Here is a 19,142-nt window from a genome sequence, read left to right as displayed (position 1 = left end):
GGTGGAGGAGAAGGGGCGGCGGGTTCTCTGATCCTCTGCAATCCCCTAACCGGATAAAGGCGCCGGGCTCCCAGCCCTCGGGCTTTTCTCCTTCGCTCAGCCCCCGGCCCCTCCCGATGCCCCTGGGGGGCTGGGCCCGCAGGCCCTCGCACTCCCGCAACCCCGGGCAGGGTGATTCAGTTTTCTCCCGGTGTGATCTCCCTACTGAGCACCGTCTCTGGGACTTTAACTTCGGCGCTCTGCAGCGGGCGTCTCCGGCTGGCGCGGCACGTGGCGGAGGATGAATGGCGCTGGCACCTAGAGGACCCGGAGCCGGCGCCTCAGCCTCTTCGGCCTGAACCGGGTTCCTCGGACACGCAGTCCGCCGTCTCAGGCCTCGCCGGAAGCTGGCGAGCGCAGTCTCTTGCAGCGAAGCCTGGCACCCCGACGGCAGATGCTCCCCATCACGTCTTCCAAAGTGGCGAGGCTGGGGTCGGCGGGAATGGCACCCACCCGGGTTCAGACTCCATCCCGGAGTGGACGGCTCGGTGCCCCTAACATTCTCTAAGCGTTCTCCGCAACCCCCTCCCCGCAGCACACACACACTTTCCTTCATGAAAACCAACAAGAATATTGCTGTGTGGGCACGGGGTCCAATGTACAGCGTGTGTTCACATACCCCCAAGTGGAAATTCACGGGGGACGCGGGTGGTTGGGCCGGGAGAGGAGAGATGGTCACTCGTGCCTGCTATCTACCAACTGGGTCTTCTACGCCAAAGTCGCAGTTGTAGAAAAGTCGGCCAGGTCACTGAGCCGGTGGGAGCTTCTTTGGGTTCTTTGGGGTAGGGGGAAGGACATAAACTCCCCCTGCCTCGCACCCATGCCCAGACACCCGCACTTCCTCTCCAGCCTCCGTTCAGCCACAGAGGGGGGCCTCCACCGGTGCAGAGGCCCAGAAGGGAGGAGCGGTGGCTCTTGGGGTGACTGGCTGGTGGGTGCAGGATCTTAATCACTTTAGCTGGGACTTTGGCCGTGACTACGTGTGCACTTGCCTTTGATGCTCCTGTTTCTATGTCTTTTCTGTCCTCATTCACTGTCTGATAGCGGTGGCTGCCTCTGGTTAATATTAAGGTTGCCATGGCGACCAGTCTCCAGTCGCCATGGTACCCAGAAGGTAAACAGTTGGAAGCTATTCGGGCTCTTCTCCAGCTCTGGCCCCTAGTTTCCCTAGGGGGTGGGGCGGGGACGGCAGTGACCAGGTTCCAGAACCCTTTTGCGTGCCCCCCTCTTCCTCCACCTTTCCCACAGCGTCCTGCTCACCTGAAACCCCTGCTAATACCCCACCAACCACTGCAGCCTCAAGGTTGAGATGGGCCATGCTTTTTTCTCTCTCCCACTTACATACACTGAGGCCAGGGGGTAAACAGTTTTCCCTCTGACCTAATGCCTTTTAGTAATAGCCTGAATATTTCTGAGTACAGTGGACAAGGCTCAGTCTAGTGGGAGAAACAGAATTGTAAACAGACACAGTCCCTGCCCTCTGGGTGTAGTGTGGCAGACAAACCCTTGTGCAACCTACCAGGTGGCCTGCACTCTGGGTGTAAATGGAGGCAATAACAGAGCCCTGAGAGTAGAGAGAGGTGGGAGTGACTGAATCCTGGTCAAGGAGGGCCTCCCCAGCAAGGGTATGTTGCAGTTGAAACTTGAAATCAACTGGCCAGGAAGAGAGGAAAATCTCTCTAGCAGAAGCGCAGATGTGTGGATTAGTCAGGAGAGGGTAAGGCCCTGCTGTAGGGATGTATAGACTTGGAATATCTTGGTGGCTTTGCCCTTTGCTTATGCAGTGTCTGAGGTTTTGGGAGTCCTGCATCATGGGGGGAATCCACTGGCCAGAATCCATCACTCAGCCTTCACCTGGCCTGGAAGGGAGGCTGGAAAATGCAGCAGGCACATAGTGGGCTGTGGTGAGCACTGTCTCTGCCAGTAGGTGGGGGCAAAAAAAATGTATGACACACATAAGGAAAGGGTGAGTAATTTGGCTTAGATGAACATCCAGTTTAGGCTGACTTGATCCAAATTATGAAGTCTTGACCATCAGGCTAAGAAATAGAGACTGTGTGCTGGAGAAATTAGGCACCTCTAAAAGCTTCTGAGAAGAGTGACAATTTAATTAGAGCTACCTTTCATAAAGATTCTGGGGTCACTATGGAAGGTTCATTCATCTACACATTTATTCATTCTACACTCATTGAGCCCCTCCTTAGCGCCAGGGACTGGACGGATTATAGGAACGACAGCCTGAAGATGGGAGATGAGCAAAGATGGCTATTTCAGCCATCCTGGGGAGAGAGAAAGGCCTGGACAAAAGCAGGAACAGAGCTCAAAGAGACCAGGAGTGACCTCTGTTCTGGTTTGACACTTACACACCTGCCTAGCAGAGACTTGCACAGGGTGAGTGCTCAGTACATTTCTGAATTAGTAAATAAAAGAATTGGAGGGGATGGAGGAGAGAGATAGCTGTTGCTGTGACTGACAAGACTTGATGATGCTTTATCTGGGGCAGTAAGGGAGAGGAAGGAGTAAAAGCTCACGCAGTCTTAGCTGGGTAGTCATTTGGTGCTGGGTGTCGCTCATGGCGTTAACCAAGACAGTACTGCAGGGAAGAAGAGCAGGCTTGACAGTAGCTGGGGGAGAGAGTGACGCCATTCAGAATAGTTTTGCTCCAAGGAAAACTCTTCCCTGAACTCCGTCTGCACACCAGAACTCATCTAATCCCCAGAGCACTTCTTTTGCCCTCGTTTGCAGGATTCATACATTTCACCTTGAATTATAATAATGCAGTGTAGGGGTTAAACTGACTTCTGCTCCCCAGCTCTGCCACTGGGTGACTTTGAACCAAGGTATTTAATCATTCTGAGTCTCAGCTTCTTAGCGTGTACATTGGCAGTAGTAATAGTTATAATGCCTGTCTCATCGAGTTGTTTGGGGGATTAAATGAAGTAATTGAAGTGAATTCCTCAGCTCATTGCCTGACATATTGTAAGTGCTCAAAGTTAGATTTGGACACCTTATTACTTCCTAATAAAATGAAAGCAATGTATTACTTTTATAACCACATCACAAAAGTTCATTAAGAAAAAAAACACACTTTACCTCCCATGCTTGCAATTAGGTTTGGAGCATCTGTAGGGCTGGCTATGGAGAGCTCTGGTTCCCCAGCTCTGGTAAGGTCTGAAAAGCACTTTCATCCTCTTGCAATCTCAACCTGAACAGCTGAATCTTATTGCAAGTAGCAATTTCAAAACTGAGCACACTCACAGCTGAGAAACTCAGAGTCCCCTTAATTCTGAATCATCTCTGCAGAGACCAGGACACTTTCTAGTCATGAGACAAGCCCCTGCCTCTTGGTTAAGTAACATAATTGATCATCTTCATCCAATTTCAGTGCATTTTCTTTTACTCCAAATCTCTTCCTGTTCTTGAGAACAATCTTAACTTTCTTCCCAGACAGGAACTGAAAATTTGCAGCTGACATTTGGAAGCTTCCATTTGCTCATGTTATAAAAATGCCAGAGTTCAGAGAGAGAGAACTCTGCCTTCCAGTCATGAGAAGATTTCTTTGGGAAACAAGACTCAACTGTCCTAACTCAGACTCATTATCTCCATCATGGTGCAGGGACATTGATGGGTTTGGGGCAGCCTCCAGAGAGAGGGGGGAATTGGATTCTGACCTTCATCTTCCCACATCACCTCGCAGCTCAACTCTGAGCACAGCTGGATACATTCTTGTTGTCTAAGACTTGAACTGGCTTTTTGGGACCTTTCTTGGACAGATGGAGAAAGCTTTAATACTTACTGTCCCCAGAAGTTGCCTTGTTTCTTGAGAGGCAAGGGCTTAAAAGCTTGCCGGCTCTACAATTAGACTGCCTGTTGAAGTCCTGGCTGTGTGAACTGTGTACCTTGGTTTGCTGCTCTGTAAAATGGGGATGATATGGTTTGTCTGTGTCCCTACCCAAATCTCATCTTGAATTCCCACGTGTTGTGGGAAGGACCCAGTGGGAGGTAATTGAATCATAGGGGCAGGCCTTTCCCATGCTGTTCTCGTGGTAGTGACTAAGTCTCATGCGATCTGGTGGCTCTATAAGGGGGAGCTTCCCTGCATAAGCTCTCTCTCTGCCTGCTGCCATCCATGTAGGATGTGACTTGCTCCTCCTTCCACCATGATTGTGAGGCTTTCCCAGCCACGTGGAACTGTGAGTCCATTAAACCTTTCGTAAATTACCCAGTCTCAGGTATGTCTTTATCAGCAGCATGAAAATGGACTAATACAGGGGATAAGAATAATACTTACCCCATAGGGTTATTGAAAACATTAAATGAGTTGATACTTGTAAAAACCTATAGAGCAGTGACTGGCATAATAGAAGCCCTCAAAAATGTGATGCTCATTATTACTAATGTCATGTTTTGGCATTTCTCCCCTTTATTACATTTTGTAAGTTTCTAGTAGGTGATATTGTGAGTTTTGTATTTTAAAAAGCATTTTGATTTTAGATTTTAAATTATTTCTTTTTAGATATAATTTTCATGCCACAAATGTCACCCATTTAAAATGCACATGTCACTGGTTTTTAGTATATTTATGGTTGTGCAGCCATCACCACATTACAATCTTAGAACTTTTCAACACCATCAAAAGGGACCCCGTATCCGTTAGCAGTCATTCCTTTTTCTCATTCTCTCCCAGACAACCTCTACTCTACTTTCTGTCTGTATAGATTTGCCTATTCTGGACATTTCATGTTCACGAAATTATATATTATGTGGCTCTTTTTGTCTGGCTTCTTCCACTTAGCATAATATTTTCGAGGTTCACCCATGTTGTAGCATGCATCACTGTTTTATTCTTTCTATTGCCAAATAAGATTCCATCTGAATAACATTCCATTATGTGGACATACTACATTTTGTTTATCCATTTTTCCGTGGATAGGCCCTAATACATGATTGTCATTTCCACTTAGGGCTATTGTAAATAATGCTGCTATGAACATTCACATACAAGTTGTTGTGTTGACGTGTTCTTATTTCTCTTAGGTATATGCTTAGCAGTAGAATTCCTGGATCATACGGTAACTCAGGTTTAACATTTTGAGGAACTGCCTAGCTGTTCTCCAAAGTGGCTACATCATTCCCACCACCAGAAATGAATGAGGCTTCCAGGTTTTCCACATCGCATTGTGGAATATGGTTAATTTTATGTATCAACTTGCCTGGGATACAGGATGCCCAGATAAAACATTATTTCTGGGTGTGTCTGTGAGCGAATTTCCAGATGAGATTAGTATTTGAATCCATGGACTGGGTAAAGCAGATTGCCCTCTCCGATGCTGGGGGCCACTATTCAATCCATTGAGAGCCTGAGTAGGAAAAAACGTAGAAGAAAGGGGAATTCACTTGTTGAGCTGCGACATCATCGGTTTCCTGCCCTTTGTTGGCCCTCTGGTTCTCAGAACTGCACCACCGGTTTTTCTGGTCTCCAACTTACAGATAGCAGCTCATGGGCTTCTCAGCCTCTAATGCTTTGTAATACATCATATGTATATACAGTTGACCCTTGAGCAATGCAGAGATTAGGGGTGCTGATCCCCTACACAGTTAAAAATCCACATATAACTCTTTTGTCTTCTCCAAAACTGATTTACTAATAGCCTACTATTGACCACAAGCCTTACCTATAACATAAATAGCCAATTAACACACATTTTGTATGTTCTATGTATTACAGGCTGTATTCTTACAATAGAGTAAGCAAAGAAAAATGGGGATTTTTCAATTTGTCACATATCTCCAAAATTTTTTCCAATATATTTATTGAAAGAAAAACATGTGGAAGTGGACCTGTATAGTTCAAACCCAGGCTGTTCAAGGATCAATGATACATATAACCTATTGGTTCTGTTTCCATGGAGAACCCTAACTAATACACTCTTGTTATGGTAATATTAACATTATATAGTTATTTTTCTTTCTATTTTTGAAGCTCTGTAATATTTTTTATTTCCTTCACCTAGGTTCATATTCACACATAAAATATGAAAGGACACTTGAGTATAATATTTGCACTGTAGGGTTTTATTATATCATGGAACTTCTGGAATGGAAGGACCTTTTATAACCATTCCAGTCAATGTTGAGTACAGTCATCCCTCAGTATCTGAGGGGCATTTGTTCCAGGACCTACCCGCAAATACCAAAATTTAACAGATGCTGAAGTCCCTTACACAAAATGGCATAGTATTTGTATCAGGTTAGTACAAAAGTAACTGTGTTTTTTGACATTACCAATCTAATAAATAACCTACTGTAGTAGTCCAGTCTTGTGTTGCTATAAAGGAATACCTGAGAACTGGGTAATTTATAAAGAAAAGAGGTCTACTCAGCTCATAGTTCTGCAGGTGGTACAGGAAGTATTATGCTGGCATCTGCTCAGTTTCTTGGGAAGCTTCAGGAAACTTACAACCATGATGGAAGCCAGAGAGGGAGCATGCACATCTTGGCAGGAGTAGGAGCAAGCAGGGGAGGCATCACACATTTGTAAATGACCAGAATTCATGAGAACTCACTCACTGTCATCAGAACAGCACCAAGGGGCTGGTGCTAAATAATTCATGAGAAATCCACCCCAAGAGCCAATTACTCCCATCACTTCCCACCTCCAACATTGGGGATTACAACTGAACATGAGATTTGGGAGGAGACACAGATCCAAACCATATCACTACATATAACCTCCTGTGTACTGTACCTTAAATCATCTCTAGATTACTTGTAGTAGTACCTAATACAGTATAAATGCTATGTAAATAGTTTATACTGTATCGTTTGTATTTGTTTTATTTTTATTGTTGTATTGTTATTCGTTATTGTTTTGGGGTTTTTCAAATATTTTCAATCTGTGATTGGTTGAATCTGCAGACGCAGAACCTGCAGATGAGAGGGCCAACTGTAGTATGTCAATGTGCTTTTGATTTGCATTTCCTCATGACTAAATACTTGAAGAATGTTAGCATGTGCTTCTTAAGCATTGTATATCTTCTTCAGATAAATGTGTATTCAAATCCTTTGCCTACTTTTTAATTGGGTTATTTGACTTTTTATTAGGGAGTTATAAGAGTTCTTTACATCTTGTGGATACAAGTTCCTTGCCAACATACGACTTAAAATATATTCTGCAATCCCAGCACTTTGGGAGGCTGAGGCAGGAGGATCACTTGAGCCTAGGAATTTGAGACCAGCCTGGGAAACAGAGAGAGACACCATCTCTACAAAAAATTTTAAAAATAGCTGGGCATGATGGTGTGCACCTGTGGTCCCAGCTACTCAGGAGGCTAAAGTTGGAGGATGGCTTGAGCGCAGGAGGTCAAGGCTGCAGTGAGCGGTAATCAAACCACCGTGCTGTAGTCTGGGTGACACAGTGAGACTCTGTCTCTAAAGAAATAAAAAATGAAAATATTTTCTCCCATTCTATAGATTGCTTTTTTACTTTGTTGATGGCATATTTTGATACACCAAGTTATTTTTATTTTGATGCAGTTCAATCTATTTTTTCTTTTAACACTTTCACCATTCACTGTGCTGTTAACTGTGGTTGTGTCATGGATACCCTTTGTTAGGTTGAGGAAGTTTCCTTATACTCCTAGCTTTTAACTATTTTCACCATGGAAAGCATGTTGGATTTTTGCCAAATGCGTTTTCTGTGTTCATGAGATGATTATGAGCTCTCTGCCCTTTATTTTATTAGGAGGGAGTATCACATTGATTGATTTTGGATAAGTCTATTTCGCATTTCCGGGATAAACATCACTTGGTTTCACTGTGAAATCCTTTTTGTATCCTGCTGGATATAGTTTAGTAGTATCTTGTTGAGAACTTTTGCGTAATAATCTGAATTTCAAAGTGTCCTTTCATGTAAGCTCTGATACTCAACTTGTTTTCACTTTTCTTATACAGTTTCCAAAAATATTAACATTATATAGTTTTCCTTTCTGTTTTTGGAGCTCTGGAATGTTTTTATTTTCTCCACATAGGTTCACATTCACACATAAAATATGAGAGGACCCTCAGGTGTAATATTTGCATGTAGTGCTTTGATCCATCATGGAACTTCTAGAATTGAAGGACTTTTAATAATCAACTGGGCCCATGATTTTCAACTCTGTTCCACAAAGTTTCTTAAGATGTTCTGCACATATTTTAAGTTTTTTAAAAGGTATATTTAAATATTTTTAAAACTCAAAAATATAAAGATAGCACTGATATGTCTTCTGTACCAAACTTTAATCTATTGACCATCATGGCCAAAATTAAATTGTGCTCCACTAATTGTCTTTATCAAAGTCATCAAATACTTTTAAATAGAATACGATAAGTAAATGCTTTATGCATCAGGGTTTTGTGGATGATTTCATTTTAAATAAGGCCATTTCTATTATTAGATGAAGAAATTAAAGTGCTGGTCACTTACCCACATTGGAGGCTAAGCTGGGAAGAGAAGCCATCTCTCCTTTCTCTCAGGCCAGTGCACTTGACCCCTTATACTGCCTTTCAAATGTGATTTGAGTCAAACAAAAGATATTTCACTCGGTTTTCTCTCTCCATAAGCCTAGGGCTCTGCTTCAAATCACCAGGCCTCTTCGGCGGCTGTAGGAATGTCAGTGTGGGGCCTGCATCAGCCCTGTGGGGTGATTCACCAGTCTTAGGGTAATTAAGTGCTTCAGCGTTGGAGAATTTCCCTTTCACCCTGCAGTTCTCAAGCGGGATGGGGGCAGAAGGGAAAAGAAGAGTGTTTTGGAAAAGTGTTTTAGAAAAGTTTCAAGGTATGTAGACCCTGGGGGAGTTCTTGACTTATCTTTGGAGTTTAATTTGACGAAGTGAGCCTGTCCAGCCTCACATTTACTGATAACTTGCTGCGTGCAATTGTCCAGGGTGATGCTGAGAAGGTTGAGTTTTGGAGGACTGAAACGAATCCGACTCAGACAGAGTCTGAGAAGATTACGTCTGAGAAGACTGAAGACCCCAGTGGTCAGTCTCTGCCAGAGAAAACAGTGGCCTGGGCCGAGTATGCCTGTCCATCAGGACTCTGTGCTCTGTTCTGATTGAGATTTCGGCTTGTTTGCCATGGCTTGTGTCCAGACTTGGCATCTCACTAATTGGACCTGCCAAACCCTGGCTGAATCCAGAACTACCTCCAGTGGACTTGTGGCGCATCCATACAGGGCTACGGACACCTCTCTGTTTTCTCTCCATTGACAGCTGCATTCAGACTTGAAAAATGGTAATGTTTCAAACCACTCAAATCGGACCAGGATTAGTTTCGATGTTCGAGTCATAATAAAAAAGAAGACAGAGAACAAACAAACTGTGCAAGGGGTTAGTCATCATGAGTGGGGAGCAAGGTTTTCTTTCGGAAGCACCTTCAGTCTACAGCAAGGGGCTCGACATGTTTTGCCCTCCTTTGTAGTATGTTTGATCTCTCATAAATTCCCATTTATAAATTCCCATTCATAAATTCCAAGTGGGATGGAAATTTTCAACGTGACTCATTCACACAATCGTTGTGAGGATCAAATGAGTAAATATGCACTTAAAATGATCAGAACAGTAACAGGCAAAGATTAAACAATAAATACGTGGCTGTTATTATTATTGTGGTCATGATGATTACTCACCAGTTCCTCCGTTAATACCACACGTTCTACTACCTACTGTGTGTATGTGCCGGGTGTTTGAAGAATAAAGTGTTTTTTAGGTAAAAGGAGATAGTTCTTGCCTTTAAGCCTTTTGGAGTAAAGGAACAAGAAAAGTACAAGAACAACTGGAATACAGTGAGCTGTGTTAAATGCCTGGCTACTCAGACATTCAGGCGAGTGACCGTGGAGAGAGTCCAGGATGAGCACTGGGGTGCAAAAGTCACAGTTGAATCCTTGAAGGGCACAGCAAAGTGTGATTGCAAGTGGCACATGTAACACTGTAATGGTAAATATTGAATAGTGCTAAGTCACTAAGTCAATGTGATGGCTTTTTACCTGGGAAACCTCGTTGATGGTCCCTAAGGCAGAATTAAGGATTTCCTCCCCATCCCGCATTGCACCCCATCATGCCTCTACCTGTATTTCTACACCACTTGCACTACCTTACCCTCACTGTTTAACATGCCTGTTTTCCCCATGCAAATGCTATGCTCTTAATGGCAGAGACCTGTCTTCCTCACCTTCATAACTCTCAGGACCAGATACAGTGCCTGTGACATCATTGGCAAGGAGTCAGTGAGGGGGCGGGTGGCAGGGGGACATGCTAGATTTAGTCATGTTGTAAAGAAAATGGAAATTGTCTGAAATGGCATGTTCTTAGCTCTCCAGTTAGGTCCTAGAAAATACACATTCATTTGGGAGATGCTCAAAAACCACTCCTAGACTTATGCCTGGGATCCACTTCAAGATCACCTTCATGGCCGGGTGCGGTGGCTCAAGCCTGTAATCCCAGCACTTTGGGAGGCCAAGGCCTCCCTTTGGGAGGGCGGATCACGAGGTCAGGAGATCGAGACCATCCTGGCTAACACAGTGAAACCCCGTCTCTACTAAAAAATACAAAAAACGAGCCGGGCGAGGTGGCGGGCGCCTGTAGTCCCAGCTACTCGGGAGGCTGAGGCAGGAGAATGGCGTAAACCCGGGAGGCGGGGCTTGCAGTGAGCTGAGATCCGGCCACTGCACTCCAGCCTGGGCGACAGAGTGAGACTCCGTCTCAAAAAAAAAAAAAAAAAAGATCACCTTCATAGTTGGCAGAATGCATCTTCTTGCTATGTTTGAAAATTAAAATTCCATTTGTGCATTTCCAATCTCCCACAGTGCCTGTGATAAACAGAACAAGCCATAATGTGGATTCTGGAATGAGACAGGCCCAGGGGTCAATTTCCTCATCTGCAGGATGAGCATCACTATTCCCTTTTGGGGTCCCTGAGGATTCACGCGTGAGGGACGTGGAAGTGCCTCGCACTCAGGGGTCCCTGGCTAGATGGCAGCTTTCATTGTCCACAGAGCCCCAGGATCACTGACTGTGGTTTCATGATCTCATTTCTGAGTTCTACTCACAAAGAGTTCATCAAGGCAGGGCCAGATGTGAAAACACATGCAGTGGTTGGATAATCTCTTAAGACGTCATGACTCAAAAACTGATAAATACAGGGAAATAATTAAGTGTTTATTCAGCCTTTCCTATAGGAATTGACCAATCAATCGAATAATTCAGAGTAAAATTTTTTCTTTTAAAAATATTTCAGCTAATTGAGGAAGGAATGATAGAATACCACCAACTTACAACCTCTATTGAATTGATGGAGCTAGCAAATGATCATCAACGGCTGCTAACATCACCCAGAGAAATACAATGAGATCTTATGTGCGTTCTGATGGAAGAACAAAGAATCCCCTATGAAATTGTCATGCAAAAAAAATTAATAAATTGACCAAGACTCTGGGTACAACTACCAGTAGTAGGTAACATTTTAGGGTTGGAATCAGCAAAAATTCTTACTGTAGCAAACTCCATTGGACAAATAATTAAATTTCTACACAAAGAGAAAAACTTTACAGGTAAAAATACCAAGAAGATATATCAACCAATCAACAAGATTGGTTCCTTATTTGGATCCTGATTTTTTAATGTATTTTTTCAAAGACAACCATTTATGACACTTATGAGACAATAGGGAAAAAAGATCTTCTGAGTTACCTTAAACTTACATTTGCCTTTCGTGATGTACATTTTGCCCTGTCCTACTCCAACCACCGTTCTCCTGGATAAAGAACATAGACTTAAAAGGGAAAGTTGGCTCCCTCCTAAACCTTGAGGGACTTGGGTCAAGAGTACAAATGACTTGCCGTAGCCCAGATATCTAAAAGTTAAAGATTCTCTTAGCAGTGATGCTCACTCCCCTCCAAAACAGAGCCTTGAACAGGGCATGCAGGCAGGCAGTTTATTTGGGGAGTGATTCTAAGGAACAGGAGTAGGGGTCTTGGAGAGGGCAAAAGGGAAGAAGGACAAGCCAATCCAGATGTCCATTATCAAACTGATCACCACTCTGGGCAACAAGGGGTTCTCCAAGGAACCAGGTAGAAAGTGTCTCAGAACCATCTTCCTGAGGGATGGAAGAGTATATTCCCTCAGGCTCCTGCTGCTATTGGCCCAGCGTTGACCCAAGGGTGTTACCCCTCCAGGGTTTGCACACGCATCAGAAGGGTGATGTGGTCTCGGTGAGTGTTTCCTGGGGGAAATAAGGAAGCCCCCAAGGCAGAAGGCCCTAGAATCTGCAGTGTCGCTGAGGCGAACTACATGAGTTACCCAGCATGCAGCTGGTTGCCATAGCAATGGCTGGACTGAAAGGTGAGCAGGAAGGACATGAGGTAGGGGTCCAGAGATGACCATTACATGGACCAAGATAGCACATTGTTAAATCAGACGTACCCACCCTCCTAACCTGGCAAATACACTGCATCACAACCTGGAGGCCAGGTTCAAACCAGGAGTACTCAGGCCCCTTGGAGTTGAGCCTGAGAGCAGGAAGTCGTGAGGAGAGCTGATCTCTGGTTCCCTGCCCCTGACCTGCCCCCTTCTCTCCCCAGCCCTAGGTCCACGCCATGTCAAAGGGGCCTTGCACAGGAGGCCCTGCACACCTGCCTGTGGACGCCCTGCCCACATCTCCAGGCTCTGTCTCCCCCATCCCCAACAAACGGCTGCTCCTTGGGCCTAGGGCAGTGCAAGCTGGTGCACTCAGGAAGACGGACCTCAGGAAGATGATGGACCAGGGAAGAGTCCCAGGCAAGCTCTAGAACCAGTTCAGAGCCTCCTGGACAGCGAATCTGGGAGTTCTGGGCACTCAGACCATAGCTAGAGCAGGGGCAGGGTTCCCGGTGGGCATGGCCCCTTGACCCTATGAGCTTCTCCACCCTTTGGGAGGGGTGTGGCTGGAGGAGGGCCAGCATGGGGTCATTTAAAGCAGAGACCCCTCCTGCCCAGGTCTAAAGGCAATACCAGCTCCCTCAATGACTTTGCACTCTCAGGTTGTGGAGTCAGACAGATTTTTAGTCAATCGTGGCTCCGGTCCTCAGCAGCAACCTTAGGGAAATGACTCACCTGTCCAGTTTCTTCATTTGTAAGAGAGAGAGGGGGGGGCTGCTGTGAGGATTAAATGAGGAAGTGTTGCACAGCACCCATCTGTGCCTGGTACCTAGTGGCCCTCAGCAGGAGGCAGGTCTATGAGAGGACAGAGGTACTGCCTTCATGCCATGGCGGTGGGCCAGAGTTTGTGCCCAGGATAGAGAATGCAGCTGAGGGGGCAGAGGGAAGGGGCACAAGCTGGAGACAATGCACTTTATTTGGTGTAATTTGCCTGGAAATGTACAAAGAAGAGTCATTCGATAGTTTTTCCACAGAGTCCCAAACTTCTTTGAGACTCGCTCTGCACCCCACTTGACTGTCAGCTCCTGGAGGACAGAGCTGCATATAGCTCTCTAATAAGCCCCCAGCTTCTAGCATATTGCCTGGCACATAGTAAGTGCTCAATTAAAAAGTGTTGAATGGACAATTTCAAATTGGATTTATTGCTTTTTACCTAAAAACATATAAACATTCCATTTTAAAGTATTGAAAATAATGAGGCCAGAGGGAGGTGGGAGACAAGGATTTGGCCAAAGTCTACATAGACTGAGTTAAATACGCCTGAGTTCTAATGTGGCTTTTGGACCTCACGCATTCTTTGGAAAGTTATATAACCCGTTATAAGCCTCCATTTCCTCATCTATGCAATTGAGGACACTAATAGCATCCACCTCAGAGAGTCGCATGTTAGAATAAATAATGATGTAAAAAACTTAGTACATTGACTGGAATATAATCAGATTTCAATATGTTTTAACTACTACTATGTTTCTTGGCAGTGCTATTTGGATAACACACAGGAATATGTGTGTTATTTTTATTTTATGTTATTTTTAGTTCTGGGGTACATGTGTAGGACGTGCAGGCTTGTGTACCTATTTACCTGGGGTACATAGGTAAATGTGTGCCATGGTGGTTTGCTGCATCCGTCAACCCATCCCTAAGTATTAAGCTCAGCATGCATTAGCTATTTATCCTGATGCTCTCCCTCCCCGCCACTCCTGGAGAGGCCCCAGCATGTGTTGTTATTCCCCTCCCTGTGTTCACGTGTTCTCATTGTTCAACTCCCACTTATAAGTGAGAATATGCAGTGTTTGGTTTTCTGTTCCCGAGTTAGTTTGCTGAGGATAATGGCCTCCTGCTCCATCCATGTCCCTGCAAAGGACATGATCTCATTCCTTTTTATGGCTGCTTAGTGTTCCATGGTATATATATATACCCCATTTTCTTTATCCAGTCTGTCACTGATGGGCATTTGGGTTGATTCCATGTCTTTGCTATTGTGAATAGTGCCACAATGAACATATGCATGCATGTATCTTTATAACAGAATAATTTATATTCCTTTGAGTATATAACCAGTAATGGGATTACTGGGTCAAATGGTATTTCTGGTTCTGGGTCTTTGAGGAATCGCCACACTGTCTTCCACAACGGTTGAACTAACTTACGCTCCCACCAACAGTGTAAAAGCGTTCCTGTTTCTCCACAGCCCCACAAGCATCTGACTTTTTAATAATCACCATTCTGACTGGCATGAGATGGTATGTCATTGTGGTTTTGATTTGCATTTCTCTAGTGATCAGTGATGTTGAGCTTTTTTTTCATATTTTTGTTAGCCACATAAATGTCTTCTTTTGAGAAGTGTCTTTTCATGTCCTTTGCCCACTTTTTTCTTTTTTCTTTTTTTTTTTGAGGCAGTTTCACTCTTGTTGCCCAGGCTGGAGTGCAATAGCACAATCTCAGCTCACTGCAACCTCTGCCTCCCAGGTTCAAGAGATTCTCCTACCTCAGCCTCCTGAGTAGCTGGGATTGCAGGTGCCTGCTACCATGCCCAGCTAATTTTTTATATTTTTAGTAGAGACAGGGTTTCACCATATTGGTCAGGCTGGTCTCGAACTCCTGACCTCAGATGATCTGCCTGCCTTGGCCTCCCAAAGTGCTGGGATTACAAATGTGAACCACCACGCCCAGCCTGCCCACTTTTTAATGGGGTTGGTTTTTTCTTGTAAATTTGTTTAAGTTCCCTATAGATGCTGGATGTTAGACCTTGGTCAGATGGATAGATTGCAAAAATTTTCTTCCATTCTGTAGGTTGTCTGTTCACTCTGATGATAGTTTCTTTTGCTGTGCAGAAGCAACTTAAATTAATTAGATCCCATTTGTCAATTTTTGCTTCTGTTGCAATTGCTTTTGACATTTTCATCATGAAGCCTTTGCCCATGCCTGTCTTGAATAGTATTGCCTAGATTTTCTTCTAGGGTTTTTACGGTTTGGGGTTCTACATTTAAGTCTCTAATCCATCTTGAGTTAATTTTTGTAAAAGATGTGAAGAAGGGGTCCAGTTTCAATTTTCTGCATATGGCTAGCCAGTTCTCCCAGCACCATTTATTAAATAGGGAATCCTTTCCCCATTACTTGCTTTGGTCAGATTTGTTAAAGATCAGATGGTTGTAGATGTGTGGTCTTATTTCTGAGTTCTCTATTCTGTTCCATTGGTCTATATATCTATTTTTGCACTGGTGCCATGCTGTTTTGGTTACTGTAGTCCTGTAGCATAGTTTGAAGCTGGGTACCATGATGCCTCCAGCTTTGTTCTTTTTGCTTAGGATTGTCTTGGCTATACAAGCTCTTTTTTGTTTCCATATGAATTTTAAAGTAGTTTTTTCTAATTCTGTGAAGAATGTCAGTGGTAGTTTAATGGGAATAGCATTGAATCTATAAATTACTTTGGGAAGTATGGCCATTTTCATGATAACGATTTTTTTCCATCCATGAGCATGGAATGTTTTTCCATTTGTTTGTGTCCTCTCTGATTTCTTTGAGCAGTGGTTTGTAGTTCTCCTTGAAGACATCCTTCACTTGCCTTATTAGCTGTATTCCTAAGTATCTGACTCTCTTTGTAGCAATTTTGAGCAGGAATTCATTCATTATTTAGTTCTTTGCTTGTCTATTGTTGGTGTGTAGGAATGCTTGTGATTTTTGTATCCCAACACTTTACTGAAGTTGCTTATCAGCTTAAGAAGCTTTTGGGTCGGGCGCAGTGGCTCAAGCCTGTAATCCCAGCACTTTGGGGGGCCGAGACGGGCGGATCACGAGGTCAGGAGATCGAGACCATCCTGGCTAACACGGTGAAACCCCGTCTCTACTAAAAACTACAAAAAACTAGCCGGGCGAGGTAGCGGCGCCTGTAGTCCCAGCTACCCGGGAGGCTGAGGCAGGAGAATGGCGTGAACCCGGGAGGCGGAGCTTGCAGTGAGCTGAGATCCGGCCATGGCACTCCAGCCCGGGTGACAGAGCGAGACTCCGTCTCAAAAAAAAAAAAAAAAAAAAGGAGCTTTTGGACTGAGATGTTGGGGTTCTCTAGATACAGGATCTAGAAAGCATCCTTATCTTGTGCCAGTTTTCAAGGGGAATGCTTCCAGTTTTTGCCCATTCAGGATGATATTGGATGTGGGTTTGTCATAAATGACTTTTATTATTTTGAGGTATGTTCCATCAATACCTAGTTTATTGAGAGTTTTTAATAGGAAGGGATGTTGAATTTTGTTGAAGGCCTTTTCTGCGTCTATTGAGATAATCATGTGATTTTTGTCTTTAGTTCTGTTTATGTGATTAATTACATTTATTGATTTGCATATGTTGAACGAGGCTTGCATCCCAGGAATGAAGTTGACTTAATTGCGATGAACAAGCTGTTTGATATGCTGCTGGATTCAGTTTGCCAGTATTTTATTGGGGATTTTTGCATCGATGTTTATCAGGGCTATTGACCTAAATTTTAGTTGTTGTTGTTGTATTTCTGCCAGGTTTTGGTATCAGGATGATGCTGGCCTCATAAAATGAGTTATGGAGGAGTCCTTCCTTTTAAATTGCTTGGAATAGTTTCAGAAGAAATGGTACCAGCTCCTCTTTGTATCTGTGTAGAATTCAGCTGTAAATCCATCTGGTCCTGGGCTTTTTTTGGTTGGTAGGCTATTTATTACCACCTCAATTTCAGAACCTGTTATTAGTCTATTTAGGGATTCGACTTCTTTCTGGTTCAGTCTTGGGAGGGTATATGTGTCCAGGAATTTATCCATTTCTTCTAGATTTTCTAGTTGATTTGCATAGAGGTGTTTATAGTATTCTCTGATGGTTGTTTGTATTTCTATGGGGTTAGTGGTGATATTCCCTTTATCATTTTTTATTGTGTCTATTTGATTCTTCTCTCTTTTCTTCTTTATTAGTCTAGCTAGTGATCTATCTACTTCATTAGTTTTTTCAAAAAACCAGCTTCTGGATTCACTGATTTTTTTGAAGGTTTTTGTGTGTGTATGTGTTTCTCTATCTCCTTCAATTCCACTCTGATCGTGGTTATTTCTTGTCTTTTGCTAGCTTTGGGGTTTGTTTGCTCTTGGTTCTTTTAGTTGTGATGTTAGGGTGTCAATTTGAGATCTTTCTAGCTTTTCGATGTGGGCATTTAATGATATAAATTTCCCTCTTAACACTGCTTTAGCTGGGTCCCAGCGATTCTGGTATGTTTTCTCTTTGTTCTCATTGGTTTCAAAGAACTTCTTGATTTCTGGCTTAATTTCGTTATTTACCCAGGAGTCATTCAGGAGCAGGTTTTTCAATTTTCATGTAGTTCTGTGGTTTTGAGTTTCTTAATCTTGAGTTCTAATTTGATTGTGCTGTGGTCTGAGAGACTGTTTGTTATTATTTCAGTCCTTTTGCATCTGCTGAGGAATGTTTTGCTTCCAATTATGTGATCGATTTTAGAGTAAGTGCCATGTGGCACTGATAAGAATGTACATTCTGTTGTTTTGGGGTAGAGAGTTCTGTAGATATCTATCAGGTCTTGATGCAGAGCTGAGTTCAAGTCCTGAATATCCTTGTTGATTTTCTGTCTCAATGATCTGTCTAATATTGACAGTGGGGTGTTAAAGTCTCCCACTGTTATTGTGTGGGAGTCTACATCTCTTTATAGGTCTCTAAGAACTTGTTTTATGAACCTAGGTATTCCTGTATTGGATGCATATATATTTAAAATAGTTAGCTCTTCATGTCAAATTGATACTTTTACCATTATGTAATGCCCTCCTTTGTCTTTTTTATCTTTGTTACTTTAAAGTTTGTTTTGTCAGGCTGGGCATGGTGGCTCATGCCTGTAATCCCAGCACTTTGGAAGGGCAAGGTGGGCATGTTATCCCAGCTACTAGGGAGACTGAGGCAGGAGAATCACTTGAACCCAGGAGGTAGAGGTTGCAGTGACCCGAGATCACACCACTGCATTCCAGCCTGGGCAACAGAGCAAGACTCCATCTCAAAAATAAATAAATAAACAAATAAAGTCTGTTTTATCAGATACTAGCATTACAACCCATGCTTTTTTCTCCTTTCCATTTGCTTCGTGAATTTTCCTCCACCGCTTTATTTTGAGCCCATTTGTGTCTTTGCACCTGAGATGGGTTTCTTGAATACAGCACACTGATAGGTCTTGACTCTTTATCAAGCTTGCCATTCTGTGTCTTTTAATGGGGACATTTAGCCCATTTACATTTAAGGTTAATATAGTTATGTATGAATCTGATCCTGTCATCATGATGTCAGCTGGTTATTTTGCAGGCTTATTGAGGTAGTTGCTTCCTAATGTCGTTGGTCTTTGTATTTCAGTGTATTTTTGTTGTGGCTAATAACAGTTTTTTCTTTCCATAGTTAGTGTTTCCTTCAGGAGCTCCTGCAAGGCCTGGTGCTGATGAATCCCCTCAGCATTTACTTGTCTGAAAAGGATTTTATTTCTCCTTTGCTTATGAAGTTTAGTTTGGCCAGATAGGAAATTCTGGGTTGCAAATTATTTTCTTTAAGAGTATAGGGTTTCTGCTGAGAGGTCCACTGTTAGTCTGATGGGCTTTCCTTTGTAGGTGACATGACCTTTCTCTCTGGCTGCCCTTAACATTTTTTTTTTT

General features: G+C 43.4%; 1 protein-coding gene across 2 annotated transcripts in view; it reads left to right on the top strand.

Moving 5' to 3' along the window:
• The window catches only part of CNGA3 (cyclic nucleotide gated channel subunit alpha 3), a 53,121-nt gene that overhangs the window by 1,103 nt on the left and 32,876 nt on the right, over window positions 1–19,142 (top strand). The window lies entirely within an intron of this gene.

This window comes from Piliocolobus tephrosceles, chromosome 15, assembly GCF_002776525.5.
Source record: "Piliocolobus tephrosceles isolate RC106 chromosome 15, ASM277652v3, whole genome shotgun sequence".
In the NCBI taxonomy this organism is placed as follows: domain Eukaryota; kingdom Metazoa; phylum Chordata; class Mammalia; order Primates; family Cercopithecidae; genus Piliocolobus; species Piliocolobus tephrosceles.
The sequence above is the reverse complement of the archived record's forward strand: the minus strand, read 5'-3'. Positions and strand labels throughout refer to the sequence as shown.